The sequence below is a fragment of the Macrobrachium nipponense genome, chromosome 37, assembly GCF_015104395.2.
Source record: "Macrobrachium nipponense isolate FS-2020 chromosome 37, ASM1510439v2, whole genome shotgun sequence".
Lineage (NCBI taxonomy): Eukaryota > Metazoa > Arthropoda > Malacostraca > Decapoda > Palaemonidae > Macrobrachium > Macrobrachium nipponense.
In genome coordinates, this window is record NC_061097.1 from 23,626,313 (window position 1) to 23,652,480 (window position 26,168).

The following is a 26,168-nucleotide window of genomic DNA, read 5'->3' on the forward strand; positions in this document are numbered from 1 at the left end:
ACCATCATATGAAGGGACTCTTTCCGTACGATAGAAGTTTTCAACTTTTTGGATTGGTGTTTAGGGGGGGGTCTTGGATAACCGGTCGCGTAGTCCTGATTCGCTTAGCCTCGAGGAGCTGTCCAGCGTGCTTGCGTGCATGGACAAGGCCGTCAGGGATGGTTCGGAGGAGTTGGCTTCGCACTTCTGCACTTCGATTTTGAAGAGAGAGCTATTGTGGTTTTACTGCAAAGGCGTCTCTATCTCTCAAAAGGCAGGAATTGTTGTATGCGCCTCTTTCGAGCCATCTTTTTCCTCAGGCTATGGTCAAAGATCTGGCTGTCAGTCTACAAGAGAAGGCTACCCAAGACCTCCTAGCTCAGTCGGCAAAGCGTACGGTTGTTTCTTCTACGCTCGGCACGGGCGCAACCGTTCAAGAAGCAGAAGCCCTTTCGAGGTGGAGTTTCCTCGAGATCTTCTCGAGGAAAAGTACACGTTCCAGAGGCAGAGTCTCGGCTAAGATCAGAGGAAAGAAATGAACCAGATATCCTTCAGCCACCAGTAGGAGCCAGGCTTCGACTATTCTCAAAAGCTTGGATGGAAAGGAAGGCGGACAGCTGGTCGCTCAACGTCATCAAGCGGGGGTACAAGATTCCTTTCTTGAAACCTCCCCCACTGTGCCACGACACCCAAGGATTTATTCCCCTATTTACCATCAGGGAGAAGCAACAAATACTTTTCGATCTGCTCGAGCAGATGTTGGAAAAGAGAGCGGTGGAACAGGTCGTAGACCTGGGAATATCCAGGCTTCTACAACATATTCCTGGTCCTGGTTGGCGACAGTCTTAGATGTGAGCAGTCTTGAATCGGTTCGTACAGAAGCAGAAATTCAAGATGGAGACACCTCAGTCAGTTCTTGGCCTTATTAAGAACCAAAACGATTGGTATGGTTTCATTTAGACCTTCAGACGCGTATTTCCACGTCCCCATCCATCCACAGTCGATGAAGTATCTTCGGTTTGTCCTAAAAGGGACAGTTTATCAATTCAGGGCGCTTTGCTTCGGATTGAGCACTGCCCCTATGATATTCTCACGACTTTAATGAAGACGTGGCGAGGTGGCTTCATCTTGCAAATATCAGAGTCTCTATGTACCTGGACGACTGGCTCATTCGTGCCTCCACTCAAACGCGGTGTCTGAAGGATCTTCAACAACTTTATCGTTGGTGAAGTCCCTGGGACTACTGGTGAATTTTGAAAAGTCACATCTGATTCCAACCCAATCCATCTTGTATCTGGGGATTCAGATGGATTCAGTGGCTTTTCGAGCTTTTCCGTCCCAGGGACGTCAACAGCAATGTTTAGACAAAGTGACAGCCTTCCTAAGGAAGATTCGTGCTCGGTGAGGAATGGATGAGCCTGCTGGGGACCATTCCTCGCTGGAGGAAGTTTGTTTCCTTGGGGAGACTGCACCTCAGACCGCTACAATTTTTTCTCAAGGAAAATTGGAAAGAAAGCAAGAATCTGGATATGAGCTTAAAAAATTTCAAGAGAGGTAAAACATCACTTAAAATGGTGGCTAGATCCAGTGAAGTTGTCGGAGGGCGTGTCTCTCAAGCTTCAGAGCCCCGACCTAGTATTGTTCTCCGACGCGTCCACCACGGGGTGGGGAGCAACATTAGGGGGGGAAGAAGTGTCAGGTACCTGGAGAGGGGAACAGGTGTCTGGCACATAACCTAAAGGAAATGGCAGCCATCTTTTTAGCTCTCCAGTTTTTCCAAGAAAAAGTCTCTCATCGAATAGTCCAAGTCAACTCAGACAACACCACAGCTCTGGCGTACTTGAAGAAGCAGGGAGGAACACAGTCTCGGTCCCTTTTGCACTGGCAAAGGAGATCTTGCTGTGGGCAAGGGCACTGGACGTCACGATCCTTACAAGGTTTGTAGCAGGAGTAGAGAACGTCCGGCAGATCTCCTCAGGCAGACGAGGTCAACTTCTGCCAACCGAGTGGACTCTGCATCAGGAGGTATGCCAAGAGCTGTGGGGGTTATGGGGACGTCCGCTAGTGGACATCTTGCGACGTCCAGAACGAAGAGGCTTCCATGTACTGCTCCCCAGTACTCGACCAGCGCAGGGTGGCGATAGACGCACTTCTCTGGTGGGACTGGACGGGGATGGACCTGTATCGCCTTTCCCCCGTTCAAGATCCTAGGGGGAAGTCATGAGGAAGTTTGCGGCGTCGGAAGGGACGAGAATAAACTTTGATCGCCCCGTTCGGCGGCGAGAGATTGGTTCACAGAGGTCATGGCCTTCGTAGTAGACTTCCCGAGGACGCTTCCAGTAAGGACAGATCTACTCAGACAGCCCCACTTCGAGAGGTACCACAGAAATCTCTCCGCTCTGAGTCTGACTGCATTCAGACTATCCAAAAGTGGCCAGAGCGAGAGCTTTTCTAGGTCAGTGGCGAAAGCTATCGCCAGTGCAAGAAGAGCTTCAATCCAATGCAGTGTACCAATCGAAGTGGGCAGTCTTCAGGAGTTGGTGCAAGAAGAACGGCATTTCCTCCACCATGACCTCTGTGAGCCAGATTGCCTGACTTCCTTTTGTATCTGAGAAGGGATCTAAAAACTTGCAGTCTCTACAATCAAGGGGTATAGGAGTGTGCTTTCAGTTGTCTTTAGGCACAGAGGCCTGGATTTGGTGGACAACAGAGACCTTCACGATCTCTTGAGATCTTTTGAAACAACGAAGGTTCAACAACAGGTTGCCGTCTTGGAACTTGGATGTAGTTCTGAAGTTCCTCATGTCCAGTCCATTCGAACCTATGCATACAGCTTCCCTGAAGGATGTTACTAGAAAAGCTATCTTCCTGACTGCTCTGGCGACGGCGAAGAGAGTCAGCGAGGTACAAGCGATTAGCAAATACGTGGGCTTTAAAGGTTATACGCGGTTTGTTCCTTGAGCCCAACGTTCCTGGCAAAAAAATGAAAATCCGTCCAACCCTTGGCCTAGGACCTTCGAAATTAAAGGGATGGCCGAAATCATTGGGCGCGAGCCAGAGAGAGTTCTGTGCCCTGTCAGGGCTCTAAAATTCTACCTAAAGAAAGATATCGGATTGTAGGGGTCTTTCGGATAACTTGTGGGTTCGGGTAAGGAAGCCAAATTTACCAATGTCGAAGAAAATGCTTTGGCTTTTTTCTTGAGGGACACCATCAAGGAAGCACATTCATCCTGTCAAGACAGTGATATGAAAATGTTGAAGGTGAATGCGCATGAAGTGAGGGCTATTTTCTACGTCGTAGCCTTCCAAAAGAACATGACACTTAATGACATCTTGAATGCCACATTTTGGCGTAGTAATTCAGTGTTTGCCTCTCACTACCTTCGGGAGGTGAGGACTACATACGAGAACTGTTGCTCTTTGGGCCCATATGTCGCAGCAGACACTATATTGGGTACAGAGAGTAGCACTCTTCCTATCATTTAGGAAATAATATGTTAGTTTGGACTTTTTAATTTTATTTCTTTTTATTTTATTTTTAGTTTAGTTTATTATTCTTATTTATGTTTAGTTTATTGTGGTCCTTGGGTCGGCCGCCTTAGGCGGACTTCCCTCCATTAGCCTTGGTTATACGAAGTTTAACCAGATAGGCTAGGTCAGGTGGTAATGTTTTTGCTTCGCCCTCATAATAGGGTAAAAGTTTTTGTCACATTGTGGTCATGTACCCGTTGACAAATCATCTGGAGCGCACCAGCTATATAGGTCACGTCCTTGCTGGCACTCCAGTGAAGCATTAACAGCATTCGGTGTCTAATCAACACCTATATGATCTGGTCACATTGTGGTCACGCTCCTCGTGACAGTTCATTAAGAGCGCACCAGCTACACAGGTCACGTCCTTGCTGGCACCCTATGAATGCATTACCAAAAAATTGGAGGTCTATAATGTAGGATCTAGTTGTTTTGTGGTCACGCCCCGTTGACAGATCCTCTAGAACTCAACAGCATCGCAGGTCACTACCTTGCTGGAGTCTCTAGTAAAGCAGAAGCAGACTTGGTGCGACGGTACTCACGAAGTCAGCTATGCTAACAGGTAAGGAACCAAGATATCAATCATGTAAATGGAATTGTTTCCCAAAATCCGAGTCTGTCTCCCCCTTCCTCCAAAGGTGGGATTCAGCTATATATATATATCTGGCAGGTAAGGTTCATGAACAAAATGATATTGTTATGATACAATAAAGTTTGTTCATAACTTACCTGGCAGATATATATAAATCAAAGTGCCCACCCACCACCTCCCCTCAGGAGACAGTGGCACTAGAAATATCTGACAGAAAATGGGAATGGTTCCTGACGCCCGCCTCCCAGCGGCGGGAATGGGTACTACCACCTGGCCGACCACTGCGTGTGCCGGGAGTTTTGAAATTCTGTCGGACTTCGGAGAATACAGCTATATATTATATGCCAGGTAAGTATGAACAAACTTTATTGTATCATAACAATATCATATTCAAGGCTTCTTGGTGTGGACTGGTAATCGTTTTTGTACCAAAACGGTAGGGATGGGCAAGTTGGCTCAAAATAAATGGGGCAAGTTGGCACACGTTATTTGATAACATTAGTAAGCCTATTTATTTATATAATTTACGTTTTGTTTCTAGATTTTTGGAAGGATAATGAGAGTAGTGTCCTATCATTTCCTTCACAAGTTGCAGTCCTTGGATTTTAGTGTTTATGGACATCTGAAGAAATGTGTTAACAGGGCATGTGATTCGTGGATGACTGTTAATCCAGGATCAAGTATGCCCATCTGTGACATTCCTGGTAAAGTTTCCTCGGCTTTACCTCTAGCTGTCACTTATTCTGCTGTTTTCAATTGGTTTAGGATTGATGGAATTTCAACTTTGAATTACAGACTATTTCAAGATTTTGAGTTTTACGCGTGGTTATGTAACAGATTGAGAGATGTCCGAAAAGACACATGGGCTTCAGATCAGTCATCAGCGTTGCTACCAGAGTTTAAGAACTGCTCTTGTTGATCCAGAAGAAAGCTCAGCTGAAGAGAGCCTATGTTTGGTAAGCCAGGAGAAGTGTGGGTCCAGTGCAGGGCATGTAACATGTGGGAGCATGAAGACTATGATGAGGATTTATTTCACACCTGCCACAATTACAACTAGATGCATGATCTGAAGTTAACTACCTAATGCCTTATATTTTGTATTTTGGAAATTCAGAGGGTGTTTTTGCTATTTGATTTAAATGCAATGTAGTAATTTTCCTTTAATTATCAATGTGCCAACTTACCCCGTGGGGCAAGTGGCACGAAAAGTTATTTTTTCTAAAGCTTATTGTTATCTTATGTTGAAAGCAACAACAATTATTTTTTTGCTCTATGATAAAGACGAATGTAATATTTTTCAATGGTGGTAAGAATTTTGCAAAAAGTTTGTTTTATATACGCAATAACAAAAATTGTAAAAAGTGTGCCAACTAGCCCCGGTCTCCCCTACTCGCTATAGCTTTGTTTACGATATGAAAATTAATGTAGCGGTGGTTGGAAGACTGCCACTGGCAAAGTTCTTATCGTTATTAGAGTTACTTGCTGTAAAATGTCTATGTACATAACATTTGTTAAATAGAGTTACGCACCCCATTAATAGATAGTAATGCATATGTAATATATACGCTATAGTCAGGGTACAGATCATAATAACTGTGCTACAGCCTACTCGGTTTGTTTTATCGAAGCAGGACTACCTTCTTTTGGTTTCAACTGACTTTCATGCTAATGAAATCATGGATACATTTTTGTATTATCAGTTTTATGAATGAATATTGTTGTTACTATAGTCGATTTTTTTTCGGCTGGTGTAAAATTCGTCAGACATAATACACCTGCCTGAGGAAGGACACAGAGGATCTCTGTTTTTTAAACAACATCTCTACACACCAAGTTATTTCGAACATTTCCATTCTCTCAAGAAGATTATGAATAAATACAAGAGCAAACTAGACAAAAAAAAAAATTATCACCTTGCATTATGTAAAGAAAACAAAGAATGAAAATTAGTGCTATTGTCAATTTTTTCTATCGTTAATGTTTAATGAGTCAGTGTTTAGCGAATTGTTAGGGTTTAGTGAGTATGCGTTTAGTGAATGTTTATGAGTAAGTGTTTGATGAATGTTTAGGGTTTAGTGACTGTTTAATGTGTCAGTATTCAGTGAATGTTTACTGAGTCTTTAGGGTTTAGTGAATGTTATAGAATGTTTATTGTGTAAGTTTTCAGTGAATGTTTTGTCTTAAGGGTTTTAGTAAATGTTAAGTGAACGTTTAGTGAATATCTTGTGAATGGTAGTGTTTAGTGAATATTTAGTGTGTAAGTATTCAGTGAGTGTTTAGGGTTTTAGTGAAAGTTTTGCGAATTTTAAGTGAGCGTTTAGTGAATGTCTTGTGAATGTTAGTGTTTAGCAAATGTTTAGTATGTAAGTGTTTATTAAGTTTTTAATGAGTGGATGTTCATTCACTGTTTAGTATTTAATAAGTATTTAGGGTTTGGTAAGCTAGTATTTAATGAGCGCTTGGGGTTTAGTGAATGTTTAGTGTTTAATTAATGTTTAGGATTAAGTGAGTGTTAGTGGAATGTTTACTGAATGTTTGGGGTATAATGAATATTTAGTAAATTTAGTATTTCAAGTGTTTAGTGAGCATTTGGTGTATAGTGAGTGCCTAGTGAGTGTTGGGTATTCAGAGTGTTTTGTGTTATTGAGAGTGTGTGTGAGTGTATGTTAAGTGTGTGTGTGTGTGTGTGTGTGTGTGTATAGTGAATGTATGCAAGTGTGAGTGCTTACTGAGTAAGTGCATTGTGAGTGTTGGTGGTTAGTGATTGTACATTACTGTTTAGTTACTGCTTCGCTACCATGAGCAAAGAAAGTCCTGTATTTTCACAGGAACCATTTATGATTGACACTGCTTAGATCCAAGAGCAGATGCTTAGGCCTGACCACAATGGTTGGAGTGCTTAGGTGTGTTTTCGTAAGGTAATTTTTCTCTGTGAAATTGGGTCGAATAATAATAATAATAATAATAATAATAATAATAATAATAATAATAATAATAAAGATTAAAAAAAGTAATAGTAACAAAATATAGTACTAAGAGCTGGACCGAGACCTTTCAATATGGCCTTCCGAAGTCACTCTCGGCAGGGAGATCGCTACTCCAGTGATTGACGCCCTATGCCTTGCACACAGCTGACATATTTGCACATTCGGGTGTCAAATTTTTGACTGTTGGAGACGCATTATAAATCATATTAACAATGGTAAATTGCATTGAACAGACGTGATGATATAATATGATGTTAGTGCCTCTATGGATATAATGAACAAATAAAGAAAAAAATATTACTAGGGAGGGAGAAAATTAGCCGAATAATGGTCGTCAAAGCCAGCATCGATAGAATGTATTGAAACACATTACATAGGCTGTGCGTGCCGGCGGGAAGTTAAGAGACAAACGCACTCGGCTGGCTTTAAACATCAAACTGTGTATAATTTTTATTTAAGTTTAGATTTTCTTCCCTGAATATATATGATACTTGATACTTGGTGATAGTGTACAGATCAATTTGAGTGAGGCAGCCGAAAATAAGTGGACTATTAGATAACTGACATGATATTATAGGCCAACTTAATTTGGGAGTCAGGAGCTCCAAGTTGTATGATCGTCACTTCGGGAGGGGGAATAAAATCGGGTAAAATGTTTTAATCTTTATAGTTAGCTTATCCTGAACAATTCATTCACATTTCCGTTTCCAGTAATTATTTGTGTTGTGATACATCATCTCTTTGTGAATGTGCGGGTGTTTAAACGGCTCTTTTATGATGGGACTTTGGTCTTAACATCAATCGAATTCCCATATCCGATAAAAATTTCATTTCATCCACACGAACCAACAGCAACTAAAGAACAATTCATTTATGGTAAGACACGTTGGGCTACGAACCTCGACATGGCTGCAGTGTCCTAACTATAGGCAAGAAAAGAAAATGACCAAAGACGCTATTAAAGCGAGAATACTTATCTTACATTTCTTTTTTTAGAGGAACTGAGAGTGGCACCATATGACTGGTTTAATTATTGGCACCATATGACTGGTTTGATTATTCAAAAATGGCCCAGCACACATACTTGTAGCTGTTGCCAATTGTGACCCCCTCCCATTCAGATAAAATACTTTGTGTGAAGTAATAACTCCAAACCAAAGGATAGTGCTAGGAAGTCTCACACATAGTATTTATATAGATGTGATGGAATTAATGAAGTGAAATATTCCATACTTCAATAGGAATTTTAAAAAACTAACTCCGGCAGTAATTCTTATCCTGGAAACATCACAATATTTCTTGAATTTTTGCCTTTTTACTTTTATCAGGCTCACGATTTTCAGACATTTACCATATTTCTAATATTAATATTGCCTATGATAGATTTTGGAATATTTCAAGGTGTCCCACCTCTCCCTTCCAATCGTAGGTTATGTCTGTGAAAGGGTAACCACCCACAATCATGTCTGGCATTACCATCACAGCATTTTAGGATATGAAGTGCTATTGTGGTACAAATTTTACTTATATCTCCAATGTTGGATGCAGATCCTGTCTCCCCCTCCCTACTCGTTGTGGGGTGTCTGCCAGAGGGTAACCACCCACTAAAATGTCTGTCATTACCACCACAGTACTCTAGGATGTGCAGAACTATTGTAGTACAGATTTTACTTGGTATCTCCATGTTAGATGCAAATCCTGTCTCCCCCTCCCCCTCCCCACTCGTTGTGGGGTGTCTGTCTGGGGGTAACCACCCACTAAAATGTCTGGCATTACCATCACAGTATTCTAGGATGTGCAGTGCTATTGTAGTGAAAATTTTACTCGGTATCTATTAAGTTGGATCTAGATCCAATTAACCCCCCCTTTTCACTGCGTCTGTCAGGGGGAACCCACCCTCCAAATGTCTGTCACTGGTCATTCATAATCAGTAGAGTCTGCAGATATATTATATATTAGTTTCATCTGGTATCTCATATATTGGATCTAGACCAAAAATCTAACGAGCAATTAGTGATGCTTGTTAAGTAAGCCACCCATATAATTTCGGCAGACGGTCAGTTTCACAGTTTACAAGTCTACTCCTAAATACCAGTAGGGGTTACAGTCGGTATCTCGTTCGTTGTATCTCAACGGTCCGGTCTGCCGCTCTATTTCTGCTGCATCGCTCTGCATAATGACGACCGGCCTCAAGGAATATCTCCCATGAGGTCTGGCTGGTGTTGAGGGTGACGGGGGTGATGTTCGGGGGAGTAGGGGGCCGGGTAGTTGCGGGTTTAGGAGGGTGTTGGTGGAGGTAGGAGGCAATGCAAAGAATGCACAAGCAGGAAGCAGCCATTTAATTAAAAGTTAGAAAGAAATCGCTTATTTGATTATAGGGATGTTTGGGAATGTAGCGATTTCAGTATGTGTAGAATTTTTTATGTAATTTATACTCGCGTCATTTTTTCCGCCATTTAATAAAGCAATGTATGTTAAGACAGCCATAACTACTTAACAGCAATCGCCCCTTTTCAAAGGACTCCTCCCAGAGCCATTTTGGAAGTGGTGAAAAATCCGTCTAAATGTTGGAACGAACCAATTAAACTTCAGAGTGCCCTGTTCAGTCTCATGCAGCACCTATGATGGTTTTGCCCTTTTTGGGATTTTTTTTTTTTTTTATATTTTACATAGATCGATAGAATACAGGGTGTCCATAAGTCCCAGTACCATTCTGGGTAATAAATACTTGTAATGGTACTGGGACTTTATGGACACCTTGTATATGGCTGCACTTTCAGAGTGAATTAATATTACAGCGTTTGCAAGAAATAGCAATGAGATCTGTATACCACACACCACACACACACACAGCACACACACCACACACATATATATATATATATATATATAATATATATATATAATACATATATATATTATTCAAGATATATATGTATATATAGATACACATACATACATAACAAAAAAAATTAATTCGCTCCAAAAGAGCACACATGCATTATATATATATATATATATATATTATATATATATATATATATATATATATATATATATATATAATTACTAGAATACGAAGACTGTTTCTTTGTTAGCAGTGGGGTTAATAAAAAACAAAATTATTTTATAAAAGTGAGAAATAAACTCTTAATTGGAAATATTATAGAAAGAAATATCCACTTGGTGAAGTTTGTAGGAATTAAACTTTTTATTGAAACCAGCCAAGCAGATCAAACGATTCAATTAAAAGTAAGAAATAAAACATTTAGAAATTGACTTTTAATATATACAAAGTCATTCGAGCATAAGTTTCTTCGTTGTATTGAGTACTTTTTTCTCTTTTGTATATATTACTTTTGTAGAGGTTTTCTCTTGGTTTGTATATCGTACTTTTTGTAAAATATTTGCTTGTTTCTTTATTTTCGTTTCGCTTCAATGGGGCTTATTCGTTTTGTGTACGCTTTTTAGTTTCCCCTAAAAGTAAACTATTGAGATGGCTTTACCTGTCCATCCACACGTTTGCTCTCCGCCCTCAGTTCTTAAAAGCTACCGAGCTAGAGGGCTGCAAATTGGAGTGTTGGTCATCCATCCTCCACTCATCAAACGTCCTAAATTACAAGCCTTGCTAGCCTCAGTAGTTGTCAATATATTTAAGGTTAAAGTTGACCATGATCGTGCGCCCGGCAACTCATAAAACAGGCTACCGCCGGGCGACGGTTGAAAGTTTCATGGGCGCAGCTCATACTGCATTATACCGAGACCATCCAAAGATAAGATCTATTTTCGGTGGCCTTGATTATACGCTGTACAGAAAAGTCGATTGCCCGCCACGAGAAACCGGCGCATTTTTTACAAGTTTTATGATCAGATTGGAAGCGTTAGAGAGCTTATCTACCCACGACCGTTATAATGAAGGAAGTGGATTTGTCCCTTGTTTTGGGTTTGGGATTATAAATGAATGAGGAATAATTAATCATGTTTGAGGTTTTCATCCTCATCTTCCATCACAGTTAGACAAATGACAAACGTCCAAACTTCGTTCGTCTTGTCGTTCTATCAGTGATTAATACAATATTGCTGCGCGATTATCACGATGATATACATTTCCGTATGCAAATCAATTAATCATTTAGAGCTTAAGATATCCTACAGACATATGTATATATTTATATATAAGTATGTATATATATACATACATCATACATACATATACATAGTATATATATATATATATATATATATATATATATATATATATATATATATTCCTCTTCGAACTAAGTATACGACCGACTTCGAAAATTCGAAGATAGAAGAAAAAGTAGGCGAATTCGGTTTAAACACGGACGCCTTCTGAAGCGAGTTAGCCAATACAGAAAAGTGAAAAGGTCAAATTAAAAGGCGGTTCAATAAATAAGTCGCCGAATCTCATTCATGTCCGTTTAATTGCGACTCCTTTCAAAGGAGCTTCACCCTTCGCATGAAATCGTGGAATTGTTTTTAACTTTTGGAGTTTTATCTGGGGATCACCCCACCCCGTCCCCTTTCTTTCAAAACGACGTCAAAGGAAGTTTTCCCAGACGGAATATTTTCCACCCAATCTGTTTTTTTCGTCTGGCTGCGAAGTAAGATTAGCGACTGAACTCGGTGGGTGGGCTTCTACTGATAACGCGCTCTGTTACTTTTCTTTCGAAGCCTATATATATACAGTTCACATACACACACATATACATACATACATACATATATATATATATATATATATATATATATATATATATATATATATATATATACATATATATGTGTGTGTGTATGTATATATATATATATTATACACTTATATATATACATGAATTAATTCGAAAATAGAGGAACAAAGTAGGCAATTGCAGGTCCCAAAATACCACCACGAATATGATTGAAAAACAACCCCCTCTCCCCCCCCTTCCCCCTCCCAATCCATGTCCTTTTTTTTTTTTTTTTTTTTTTTTTTCCTTCTCAAAAAGTGATTGCTGTCCCGTCCCATCGTGGCCAGCTTATTACTGTCACTTATTTAGTGGTAATATCTCAGCTGAATTTTATTGCGCATAACTCATGTGATTTCCACCTTCCCAGGAACTCGAGTTTTGTAGATATTTCAAGAATAAAAAAGAAATCCAGTCTGAAATTCTTGGTATAGATATTTCTAGAATATAAAAGAATTCCAGCAAGAAATTCTTAGCATTAAGAGCGGGGTTTCTAATAAGAAATATTATTATTATTATTATTATTATTCATTATTATTATTATTATTATTATTATTATTATTATTATTATTATTATCATAATTGTTATTATAATTGTTATTATAATTATTATTATTTATTTATTTATTTATTTATATTACAGTTAATGTAAGGTTAAGCGCTAGAAACCTTTCATGTTGATAATATTGAAAAATCAAACGAGGCTTACCAGAGAGAGAGCGAGAGAGAGAGAGAGAGAGAGAGAGAGAGAATAGATAAGTGACGATGATGTGGGGGGGACAGTGTACGTACATCATCCTTACATGATCCGGTTATCGGATGACCCGAGGGAAATCTCTCCATCGCAAAAGCTTTGTGCGCCATAATACCATTGAAGGATGTGACATTTATCTGCAATAGCCTTCTGGAAAAAAAAGGGGGCTTGGGGGGGGGGGGGGGGTGTCCCTGGACAGTCTACTCCTGCTGTTGCAAAATTATCCTCAAGTTAATAATGCCTACAGTTTTTCAGCCCAGTAGGGTGGTAGTGTCGTCAGTGCACCTCACGCGGTGCACCGTAGACTTTACTTATGGTCCTTTGCAGCGTCCCTTCGCCCCCCTAGCTGCAACACTTTTCATTCCTCTTACTGTACCTCCGTTCATATTATCTTTCTTCCACCCTCTCCTAACTATTTATTCATAACAAATGTGACTGCGCTGTGAAACAGCTCCCTAACTTTTACAGTCGTGTTGGCAGTCACTACAAAAACTTTGACAGAGCTTTAGTGCTGAAGCTCCAACAACAGATGTACGCTACACTGGTATGAATTTGAACGAGTCTTAACCCATATGTTTGTCAAGTCTATCTTGTTTGTAATTATATTTCGGTCAGAAATGCCTCAAGATTTCAGATAAAAATATAGGCGAGGCAAGATCCAAGCACTCGCATATGAGCGCAAAGACGTTTGTCAGCATTCTCTCTCTCTCTCTCTCTCTATACTGTCGTTTTGCTTTTGCCATTATAATCTTCAGTTTTTATAAGGCTTTTCTCCTGCATTCTCAAGTTTTTCCGTGAGTCACCTCTCTCTCTCTCTCTCTCTCTCTCTCTCTCTCTCTCTCTCTCTCTCTCTCTCCTCCTCAGTGATGTGATAACCATCATCATTCTCGGATATTTATTACCTCATTATGGTTCTTTACTTTTCATAAAAGAGCAAGCAGAGAGCGGCAAGTGAAAATTCACGGTCATTTCACTGTTGACGAAGGGAACAATTCAGGTAATCAGCTGTGGCATGAAAGGACAGACCTTCACTGAGCGGAAGGAACTGTTTGATTCGAACGAGCCATCGAATGAGATCCATTCCAATAAGCCGACTAAACGGCAAAGATATTGTGGTGCGTGGGATGGGGAAATAGGATGGGTCACTGGGCTGTAGAGGAGTGAGGTCTCTCTCTCTCTCTCTCTCGCTTGGTGGTGATGATATTGCCATCATTCTCTTGTATTTATTACCTCGTTCTACTTCTTGGCGTTTCACAAAACAGGAAGCAGAAAGAGCCAAGTGAAAATGTTTGGTCATTTCATTGTCGGTGAAGGGGCGATTCATTCCACCTCCAATCAGTGTGTGGGCATGAAAGGAATGTCCATCGTTGAATAGGAAGGAGCTTTGTGGTAACGGCGAATGGGTCTTAAAAAAGCTCCTTTGAATCCGACGAGCCAACGAATATGACATCCATTTCAATGAGCCAAATAGAACCAGTATTCGCCCACTCACGAAGCCTAAAGTCTCAACGACAAGATATTGTGGTGGGTAGGATAGGAAATTGGAATAAGGTCAGGGGTAAGGTGTAAAGTGCGTAGTTAAATGCTGGATGATAATACTGAAACAGACAGGTAATTATCGTGTAAGTAGTACAACAGTAAACAAGTAAAAAATGCGCCGAAGGCAATCGAGTTGTCTGTAGTGTATAATGCTGTATGAGCCGTGCCCCATTAAGCTTTCAGCTACAGACTAGTGTCCTATGGCGTTGTCAGACGCACGATTATGTCTAACTTTAACTATCGATAAAATAAAATCTACTGAGGCTAGAGGGCTTCAATTTGGTATGTTTGTTGATAGGAGAATGGATGATGAACATACCAAATTGTAGTTCTCTAACCACAGTAGTTTTTAAGATCTGAGGGTGGAAAGAAAGTGCGGACGGACAGACGAAGCCGATGCAATAGTTTTCTTTTACAGAAAACTAAAAGTAGTAAATTTGGTGTTCGTACAGGTCCATAGCTTGCTTTATTGAGGAAAGTAGATAGTTAACAAGGGATTTTCTTATTGTTTACACTGTCTACGTTTATGACCTTAAGCACTTGGTCTTATGTATTTGATGGCCTAAGCTATCGAACTGGTAAGTAATATCGCATATAGCTAGTTGATTAAAAAGAAGTTTAAAGCTAATTGTATTTCTATGCAGAATTTATTAGGTGCTTAAATGGTTTCAAGATAGTTTAAGTAATGTTTTAAGATATAGGTTAGTTTCATCTTCAATTTAGGAATTCCGTTCGCTTTAAATCATGTAGAGAAACGTCTGTGTTCATTTGTAAGTTGAAGTGACAATAGAACTGGTAGCATATCGTGAATTTAAGGTTTTTTCCAATTCTTGTAGCGTTTATCAAAGATCAACCAAGCGGGAAAAAAATGGATTTGGAATCGGTTTTAGATTAATCATATCTGCAATGCAATTTTAAGACAAAGTTCATTCCTTCCAATTTTTCCCCATCATTCTCGGATATTTATTGCCTCGTTATGGCTCCCTCCCATGAAATATCAAGCAGAGAGCGCCTGGGGGAAAATTGATGGTCATTTCGCTGTTGACGGAGAGCCAATTCATCCCAGCTCTAATCAGTGAGTGGCATGAAAAGGAAAACCCGTCACTGAATAGAAGGAGCTGTGTGGTAAGGTCGAGTGGATATATATAAGAAAAAGCTCCTTTGAACTGACGAGGCAACAAATTCCACCCATTTCAGTTAACCAATAGCCGTGTGTCCGTCCACACACAGACAGTTACCCCTGGATTAATAGAGTACAATGTTCTATGAATCATGGGTTACCCGAGCTCCAAACGGCCAAAGGCATCGTAGTAGCTAAGGTAGTGTATTGGTAGTATAGGTCTTGGGGAGAGGAGCGTGAGGTGCGCTTTGAAGCTCGAATGATAAACTTTGACTGAAAGTGAATGACCTTTAAAGTATGATGAAAAGAGCTATAGCACTAAAGCACCGCTCGTTTTGCTGAAGGTCGCGAATAGAGGAGAAATTCATATATTGAGCATTATTTTCGAATATGTAAAACGTTAATCACTGCGTACTTGATCTTATCCATTTGATTAACCGAGCCATGCAAGCAGTAGAAAAGTTGCACTGGGCTGTTGATTGCAATGGAACAGAGGATACATTGCAATTTATTGCCATGACTATTTGCTCTTCATAAAGATTGGTCGTAGAAATGTGTTAGTTTCAGTTATGCTGCAACTTTAAATCATGTCATGAACATCAATGTTCATTTTGTAAATTGAAGTGATACTGAAACGAGAAGCAAGTCTAGACTTTATTTTAATTTTTTATTCATATAGAATAATACAGGAAATCAGCTGTGATAAAAGGTAGGTTTGATTTCTGGGTGATCGGTAATAAAGTAACATGAAAAAAAAGTTACAGAAAAAAAAGTCACAATTTTGGGTAGGAAAATCACATTAATTTATAGTGGCTGCTAATAAAGTCACAAGGGAAAAATTCACTATATTTCTTGGTGGGGCGGGGGGAGGGGGGGTCATTATCTTTGTATAATATTTACAGTCTTTTATTTGTGTTTATACGGTGAACCCCATCGGGCTTGTACTAAACACGCCTAAAGGTGGATACAAAACGGGTTAAAACCCCTGGTGGTCACTATCTAGGAAAGATTATCATAACTTTTTTCTATAACCTGGATTCGAATTCAGTTTTAAATGATCTCATATTTACGCCGCTGTTCCAAGACTAGAATCCATCCCTCCGTATCCTGCAGCAGAGCTTTGGGGAAATCTGTTCGCCAGGAATGTCTATGTCTCCATCAGTACTCTCATCTGTCTCCTGCTTTGGTCCGTGAATGATTGACTCAGCTGTCAACCAAACAACCAGAACTGACCACATCTCTCTCTCTCTCTCTCTCTCTCTCTCTCTCTCTCTCTCTCTCTCTCTCTGGCATTTCTCATCTATGAGATCAACAAAAACCCTAATCAAAAAGATACAAAAGCATTCATAGACATATTAGAAGGATATGATCATTCAAACTGGAACAAATCAACAGAAAAACCTCTTGAAAATAATTGAAGAAGTTCCAAATAAAATCCAAGTGGTCAAGAGACTCATAAAGAAAATTTACATCAATCAACATATTCCGACAAAGAAAATGAATAAGGTGAACATTGTGAAGATACTAATTGATGCAAGAGGAAAAAGAATGCCAAAAGCATGCAAACTGTGTAGGAGCAGCGGTCCATGAAACTTCCAGCCACGGCCCGGTGGTGTCCTGTCCTATAGGATTGCAAGACGCACGATCATGGCTAACTTTAATCTTGAATAAAATCAAAACTACTGAGGCTACAGGGTTATAATTTCGTATGTTTGATGACTGGAGGGTGGATGATCAACATACCAATTTTCAGCTCTTTAGCCTCAGTATGTTTTAAGATCTGAGGGCAGACAAAAAGAGTGCGGACGGGACGAGCAAACAGCCATCTCAGTAGTTTTATTTTACAGAAAACTGAAAAGGAATGAAAGAAAACGTACGAATGTGGAATGAAAAACTTGAAGTATACTCCAGGAGGAGGAGGAACTTTTCTTTTCGGGATCCAGTGAACTGACTGATTGTTCCTCCTTGAATGGGAAGCCTTATGATCTTTTTAGAGACAGAAAACAGACAACATGAAAAGAGAAGCGGTCTTTATTCGGCCTCTGAGTTTGCTCATTTGTATTCGTGTCGCTAAGCTCCGTTTCTCTAAGCGCAATCAAGTTCCAATGCATTCAAAGTTAAGATTCCTCCAACAATGATAATGTCCACCTTCCCTGCTTCCCATAACCAGCCTACATACAATTCCATTGTTACTAAAAGTTAGAGAAACAAAAAACAAAAACAAAAAAAGAACAAAACCTAATTACTATTACAGCTGTTGGGTTTCGAAACCTTCCCCTTCACGGCTGTCTTACCCCCTAACAATAATGTCCTCCTTCCCCACTTCCAGCCTACAGACACTTCCACTGACCTTATTAAAAGTTAAAATCACAAAAAAAACCATGAAAGTAAAACCTTATCACTACTACAGCCGTTGGGTCTCCAATCCCGCCCTTCATGAATGTCTTACACCACTCTATTTGTCGCGTTTCCATTTTCATCTCTCTCTCTCTCTCTCTCCTCTCTCTCGTCTCTCTCTCTCCTCTCTCTCTCTCTCTCTCTCTCCGATCTACTAATTACCAAAGCATCCAACAAGTATATTCCTCCCGAGGGCCCACTTTTCAAAGCTGGCTGTTACGGCAGATGAAGTATTTTCACAATTTCTCTTTTATTACATAGATAAATCTATTCACATGCAATACGCAATAACCATTGATATCTTGGATTATTACTGCGTGACAGCTAATGGAACCAAGTAAGTATACTTATGCACTCCTTAATTTTGTCTAAAATTATTTCACAATTCGTGTCCTTCACCGTAGGGTTGGGATAAGTATTGGTATTCTGTAGTTTCATATTCCGAACTAAAGGTACATCTGTGCTTACTTCATAATAATGAAAATAAGAAAAAATAACAGCCCTCCATTTGTCTATTCTCTCAACGATCTACAACAATTAACTAGCTTTCTTGTACCTACAAAGGAACGGTACCTACAGTGATGAAAACCTAAGATTTTATCACCTGATGAAACAAAAAAAATTAAACATCCTAACCCCACCCACAAACACTGAACTGAATATCCCCTCACCATAACAAAATCCCATCCACTGTTCTCTCTCTCTCAAAAAAAAAAAAGATAAATAAATAAATAAAAATAAAAAATTAATCTTAATTTCATTTTTCAAATAGGACAAAATACATTTTTTCCTCAAAGTTTTCAAGTAAAATATGAAACACTACCCCGACCCACAAACATTAAACAGATTACCCACTCACCATCACAAAATCTCATCTAACCTTCTCTCCAGAAAGAAGTAATTTTAATTACATTTTATTAAATGTGGCAAAATCAATCTTTTTTTTTTCTTCAATATTTTTCGAGTAAAAATAAAATGTTTGCTCAAACTCTGTGCAAAGCATGCAAACAGGAAACAAGAGTACCCTTTCCACACAAAATGCAGCCCTTGTAAAATTTAATATAAATTTTTCTAAAGCATACAATATTATAAAAAAAATATACAGCCATACCCACCATTTCAAGATTTCATTACCAACCTCCTTCTTTAATTAAATTATAATAATACCTTTAGACGTTACCAAAACCTAATTCTTGATTCAATACTGTGAAAAATTTAAACATTACATGACCTCCCTGCTAAAAAATAAAAATAACCCAGACCCTCTAAGGTGATTGATTATCTGTAGCTTTTTTGGAAAAGCTAGGACAAAAAAAAAAGAAAAAAAAAGTAAAAACCCCATAAGAGTAATATAATAAAAAAGAACCGCAAAACCCCCATCCGCAAGTTTCAGAAACCCCTTCAGAAATATAGCAAAGCAATTATTGCGATAATCCAGATATACTATTTATACTTCTGTAACCCTTCTGGTAATAACTCCCTCCCGTCCATAGTCAAGTATATAAGTGCACATATTAACCAAACTGTGCTTGTTCCAAGGTGATACCATGTCTCCTAAAACATTTCTTTCATGTTCTACTATTATAATGGCCTCCTGTCTAACAATAAATGTGGCTACTAGTACTAATTACTCAAAACAGCACCAGGGTCATTTCTTTCAAGTTCTACTATTATACTTCCCCCATGTCTAACAATAAATGAGGCTAACACTAAGATACTCATAACAGCACCAGGATCAGACAGGGTAAATATGGTTATTGAGTGTTCTAAAACAATTTTCCTCTGTACCAAAATAGTGACTAATGTATTGTATACCCAAGATGCTGAGGTACTGGAAGGGTGACAAAATTAATATATTCTTTGTTTGGTTGACAAATGTCAGAATAATACTGAGCTCTATATATCATGATGTTTTTTATGACATTTACTCATTGGCCAATGACTAAAAGTAGGGCATAATACCCAAAGTTAGGCTAGGTTTTATTGCTATACAGCCCTGTTATAACCCTATAATCAGGTTTACCAAGTATTTCAAACAATTCAGAGAAATTTTTCCTCTATCCCAAAATTGCCAATGATGTATAGCCTCGTTACTAAGGTATTAGGCAGGGTGTAAGGTATTGGGCAAGGTGTAAGGTATTGGGCAGGGTGTGGTAAATAGTACTTTTATTTTGTTAACATAGCACACCATATTATTAGGTAGAGTTTCAATTGGTGTATTTGGTCATATTATTGCACTTATCTTCTTTGTAATTATGACACACTAAGCAATGACCAAGCCTTTCATAACTCCACTAACAATATGAATATTTATTGTTATACTCCCTGGTGGTGTTAGTTTCACAAAATTTTTGCATCACATAATAGTGATCTCCCAATTTTTTACTAAAAAAATCTTTCCAAAGGCATCATAATTGATGTTTCATAATTTCCTTCAGATTCTTTAAGAATAATGCTGCTTTATTGTATTTTTTAACAAAAGAGGTGTTTATGCTATAAATGAATTTTACTGATGTGGAAAAGTATGTATTCAAGAAAAAAAATTCTGCCTTTGGAAATTTACCAGCAATGACTTGGGTACTAGTACTGGCAACTGATTTTGAATGTTCAACAAGAGAACAAGACTTGTTCTCTTGTTGAACTATCTGACATTCAACAAGTAACCAAGATACTATATATTCCTATTATACCTTATGCACCCTAAACTAAGTTAGGTGGGAAAGGGGTCCAGAAGGCAAAGCCTTCTCCAGCCAAGAAGAGTTCAATACCTCATGTTGGGTTAGGCTATGAAAGGTTAGTTAGGGATATGGTGCTGGTGGTTAAAATCCACAGTGCGTTAAGATATGATTAGGTAATGTCCGTACACATCCTGGTCAACATCATAATACAGTAGTAAAATTTCTCTACAATACAACATTCTATATTACCACTAATTAAATTGTGGTAATTTAGGTGGTTTTATTCTTATGAAATATGAAGAGCCCAACATCTATTGAATGTATTAAATTTATTGGACTTTTCAAAGTCTCAATTTGGTGCACAGGCCACCTAGCTAATTGCTACACTACCTGTGTGAATTGCAAAAAGCAGTGGTCAGAACTGAGTAAATTAAAGGATTAACTGTTGGAAGCAAAATGGCTGTGATCAATCGGTAACAATCCCTCTAAACTTTGAAAAGTTGAATGGTATGGCAATGGCAAGTAAAACGGTGCATCCTAACCTACACCAGCATGCTTGGATTGAAAGCTTTACCCCATTTTGGTTACTCCTTGGAGTCGTAACTCAATATGAATTAAAAGTGCCATAAATCATAGAGTGAAATACAAGGATGCATCTTAACCTTAGCTAAACCTAGCTAGTGGGCCATATCGATTAAAGGGCTTTTCACTCCTTGTATGCTCCCCAACCTAACTGGACAGTGAGCAGAATAAATCAGAATGGAATACAAGGATGCAATCTTACTTAAATTTAACCTAACCTAGGGTCTGGTGGTTGCCAGGTCCTAACCTAACCTACTTTGGACACCCTGTACCTCCAACTAATTATGACCTTGAGTGTTGTAAATCAAAAAGGGTCATACATCTTAGCCTAACTGGCAATTGGAGAAGGGAAATTCCCTGTACTTCCCTAAATATTGCTTGCAGTTTAGCATATTCCTTTAAAAAAAATGGGAAATAAAAGGCCGTGATTCACCTTTGGAAGAATTTTGGGAAGTCATTTATTATGAATAAAAAGGATTACTCCACAATCTTCCAAAAATCATATGACTTTCTTATGTTCGATATTGAATTTGCCAATGATATTACTACATTCTGTTGGCACTATCTGTGTCAATATGAACATGAACTCACGTTCATATTGACACGAGTAGTGCGTGAACACAGTTTCTCTTACATATTTTTTATCACAGGATTAATGAGTCTATGTCTTACATTCCAGGTTCTTCCATTTTCCATCCCATTAAAGTCGCAAATTATGAAGGTTCAGTTTCCAGATGTTTTCAGTGTCCTACTATGTTTTAGCACCTACTGTGTTGTTAAGAAGTGCCAACAGAATGTAATATCATCATTGGCAAATTTTATTATCAAATATACGGAAGTCAAATGAATTTTGGAAGATTGTGGAGTAATCCTTTTTTTCATGATAACTGACTTCCCAAAATTCTTCCAAAGGTGAATCACACCCTCTTACCTCCCAATATTTGTAAAGGAATATGCTAAACTGCAAGCAATATATTGGGAAGTACAGGGAATTTCCCTCCTCCAATTGCCAGTTGGATTATGGTACATCCCTGTATAACCCTTTTTGATTTACAGCACTCTAGGTCATAATAAGTTGGAGGTACAGGGCGTCCAAAGTAGGTTAAGTTAGGACCTGGCAACCACCAGACCCTAGGTTGGGTTAAGTTTAAGTAAGATTGCATCCTTGTATTCCATTCTGATTTATGCTGCTCACTGTTGGGCTAGGTTGGAGAGCATGCAAGGAGTGAAAAGCCCTTTGATGGGTATGGGCACAAGGTTATCTTAGGGTATGATGCATCCTTGTATTTCACTCTATGATTCATGGCACTTTTAATTCAGGTTGCGTTAGAATTCCAAGGATCAACTAAAATGGAGTAAAGCTTTCAATCCAAGCATTTTTAGTTTAGGTTAGGATGCATCCTATTAGTAGTACTTGCTTTTGCTATATCACTCAACTTTAAAAAGTTTAGAGGCATTGTTACCAACTGAGCACAGCCTTTTTGTTACCAACTAGTAATCCTTTAATTTATGCACTTGCTCTGACCATTGCTTTTTGCAATTAAACACATTTTTGTCCGCCACCTTCCCCCACCCACCCCCATCATAAAAATCCCTGGTTTCCCTCTGGAATACCCTGTAACTGTTAAGAATAAGGTAGCAAAAAAAAATGGTTTGCATCAACAATAATGGTCAAAATCAAATAAAATATGGGTGGTTTGCCTACTAACTCAAATAAAATCGAAGATAACGTCAAAAAATTATAGGTTTCCCTCTGGATTACCCAACAATTGTCACATACAGTAGGAATTTCATCAACGAAGGTAGTTTGCAAAAACAATCTGTAATGTCCAACATTACTTAAAATAGAAGATAGTCAGAAAAATTTCAAAAAGTTGGACACAAATCAATATATAACTTCCAAACAATAAGTTTTTCTAATTTCATATTCTTCAACCATAAAAACCTTACTTCCCAATCAGTTCCCCATTACAGTTAGGCACGGGTGAACTAGGCTATCCATGCTTTGCCAGTTAAGTAAATTTTAAAATTTTCCAAATCACCAATAAACTTATTAAAATGTTTATTTTACATTTACACTGAATTAATACTTTTTTAAGCATTAATTTTACTTCCCTGGTAATCAGGCTATTTAACATAATTTTCCCCACCCAGACGAAAAACTTATGTCTCTTACTGGCGGCATTCCATTAATGATAAATAGTTATAGGCCTAAATCATGTTGTGATGGGTTAACGAAGCATTTATGACGTAGGAGGATAACAAATTCGTTAGAATCAAATCAAATACAACCATGAAAGCTACATTTCAACAGGTAGGTATACACACCTCGATGAAAAGTTTACAACTGGAAAAATTTAATGGAACACTTACGCCGTCTTTGGGGAAGGTTCTTGAAGTATCCTGGTTGAACATTACTCCTTCCATAATTCGAAACTTGCACAATATTTGAGGCCGTTATGAGAATGTTACAACTGGAAACGTCATTTTACCCTTCTATCAAAATATCTTGCTAGCCTATCTCTTTGGTTGGAGTTCTGGGTCATTCTCATTGGCCTAATCATAAGAATAGGTAGGCTAGTTACATTCTGTAGTTTTCTTTAGGCTAGTAGATATCAGGGGTATTTTTCGTTTTTTCCTCATCTAGGTATTCCATAGACCCAATGGTAAGAATAGTCACATCCTGTAATCTTCTTTAGGCTAACCGACTCCAGGGCTACGTTTCGCATTTCTCGTTTATATTTCATAGGCCTAGGTACCTAGCATAGGGTAACTGACAGTACTAGCCTATAAAAAGGTAGCCAACTTCAACATTAATTTTCCGGCTTCATTTTAGAACCAGCATATCTATGCATAGCAGAGCTTTCATTATTATTGCTTTGACTTTGTGCATCTACGTCGCTTCAGTCTATCTGCCCCATCAGCATCTTAAACTAGGATTTTAATTTCTGTCCTTTAAATCTTCGACACTCACACCGACTTCCTTTGCAATTCCGTTATTTATTACTTTTAAACTCTTGAAGCTTGGCTTAAACAGTTTTAATACTAAGGTAACTTCATACTTTCTTAACATTTACCAGCCATAATAGGCTAGCCTACTACCTATGGGTTCCATGTTGTGCTACTGCGCCATAGGCCTAGGCCTAATCTTCTACCAGTGATACACTAGATGACCAATCTTACCGTAGGCATATAGGTTCTTTTTTTATTTTTGCAATTACATAGACCTCTTCGTAGGCCTTCCAGATCGATAAGTCAAGATTAATCACAGAATAAGACACTAAATCACGCGAACTTAACATGGACTGACGCCACTCACACTTTTTTTCTGTCAAGTGAGAGTGGATGTAAACATTATTGCCATAATTTGAATTCGAATTAATTGTAACAATATTCCTGTGATATCAGAGATAATGGTTAAAACTATTTTTACTACGAAAAATAAAAATTATAAATATTGGTGTAAAATCTACCAAAAGTAAATAAAATAACAAAAATAATAATTTGATTTTCGAATGCATTTACGTTGGAGGTTTTTTAGCAGAAGCCTCACATCGACTTGGTATCGTTATCGTAGACGTTTTTTTTTTTTTTTTTTTTTTCTAGCATGTTTTTTTACTATATATTTTCTATAGCTGCTGGGACAATCGTCTTGAAGACTGTACTTTACCATGGACAAGGCATATGAATATTATGATCTGTTGTTTGGAAAGAGTCCTTAGGAAATAATCATGGCAAGGAGATATCCTATCTCTGTGAGCTGTGAGTAATTAGGGACAATCCAAAATCTTTCACTCACAAGGAATGATAGTTGCATAGAGCTTTAGCACAACTCTAGAAACAACAGAAGAGAGAAAGGTTAAGCGATATTCCTTTTTTTAAAGGAGGAGGAAAGATTAAAGAAAATAGAGAAGTTGAAGAGAGAAGTTGGAGACAGTGATGATAAGGCGACATTGGGAGAAGGCGGGTCTTTTAGCGGAGGAGGGGGGGGGGCCGTATTGGAAGGGAATTAGGACCGGATAGGAGGGAGGAGACATCCAGACTGGGGGGAAAGAAAAATTAAGCAAACGGTGCATTTTTTTGTACGTGTAGGGAATCAGTGCTTCCGATTTCATTAAAAAAAAAAACACAGAAGCAGTAGCGTCGTAGATTCTCCATCTCGTCACCACGCAGGTCAGCTTTAACTTTTCTTATTTAAAGAAAAGTAAGGAGAGAAAAGGGACGAGAAGGGAAAGATTAAATTGATTTTTTCTTCTATTCTGTAACTTCCAAGTTCTAGAGATAGTCAAGGTTTATAGACCATGGTGGCAATTGCAATCGACCAAACTATAATATTAATGAGATCATCTTGAAGCATTTTCATCCGAGAATTAGTCTTTTGCAATCCTGTGGAACTTTGCTAAGAATGGCACTTCCTTTGCACTTGCAAATGAAAATTTGCTCTTAAAGTTTTAAATACTGAAAACATGTTACAGTATCCTTTACCTTATTATTTATATTGGTCTGACCTGCAGAAATGTGCCAGTGAGAATATGAAATTATAATTAAATGACTGTAAACACGTACAATATTTCATTAGAAGCATGATAAATATATTTATTGGTCGTGAAATTCATTCGAAATACGTACATATTTACACGCACAAAAATTATATATATATATATATATATATATATATATATATATATATATATATATATATATTGTGTGTGTGGGGGGGGTTGTGTACACGGCTCATCGATAAGGAATAAGGAATAAAAATGTCCTTTGTATTCTTACTGCCCTGATGAATTATACCCTGGTTGTTTATGGTCTATTCTGAATAAGGAAAAAGGACATTTTTTTATATTAACATTTTTCTTTATCAACATTTCTAGGGATGCTTTCCTTTTCACACCAGAATATAAGTTATCAAAAGGACTTGCATTTTCCCCTTGTTTCTCTAAAACTCACATACTAGCATAGCTGCAAATTCATTTCTAGACGCGTAAGTATGTATAAATGCAATTCTTAAATGGTATCCACTACAATTTTACCTTTTATTAGCACAGTGCATCACTGCCAACGAAAGCCAGAGAGGTTCCTGCAATTAAGAGCAGAGCCAAATTGCAACAGGTGAGCTGTGTAACTGACAGTTAGAAAATTAATACAGAAAGGAATTTAGACTAGGACGCAGAACACAATGTTCTACAGTTTTTGTAACTTTTAATCTTTTTTTCTTGTTTACACAGTTTCTGCATTAGAGGAAGTAAGCTTCG

At 38.3% G+C, this 26,168-nt stretch overlaps 1 long non-coding RNA gene across 1 annotated transcript in view; it reads right to left on the reverse strand.

Annotated features, from left to right (window-relative positions):
- LOC135208942 (uncharacterized) overlaps positions 1–24,253 on the reverse strand; it is a 37,544-nt gene extending 13,291 nt beyond the window's left edge. Inside the window, exon 1 of the long non-coding RNA XR_010313248.1 lies at positions 23,284–24,253. This is a non-coding gene — a long non-coding RNA (uncharacterized LOC135208942). The remainder of the gene's footprint in view (positions 1–23,283) is intronic.
- Between the last annotated feature and the right edge of the window lie 1,915 nt (positions 24,254–26,168).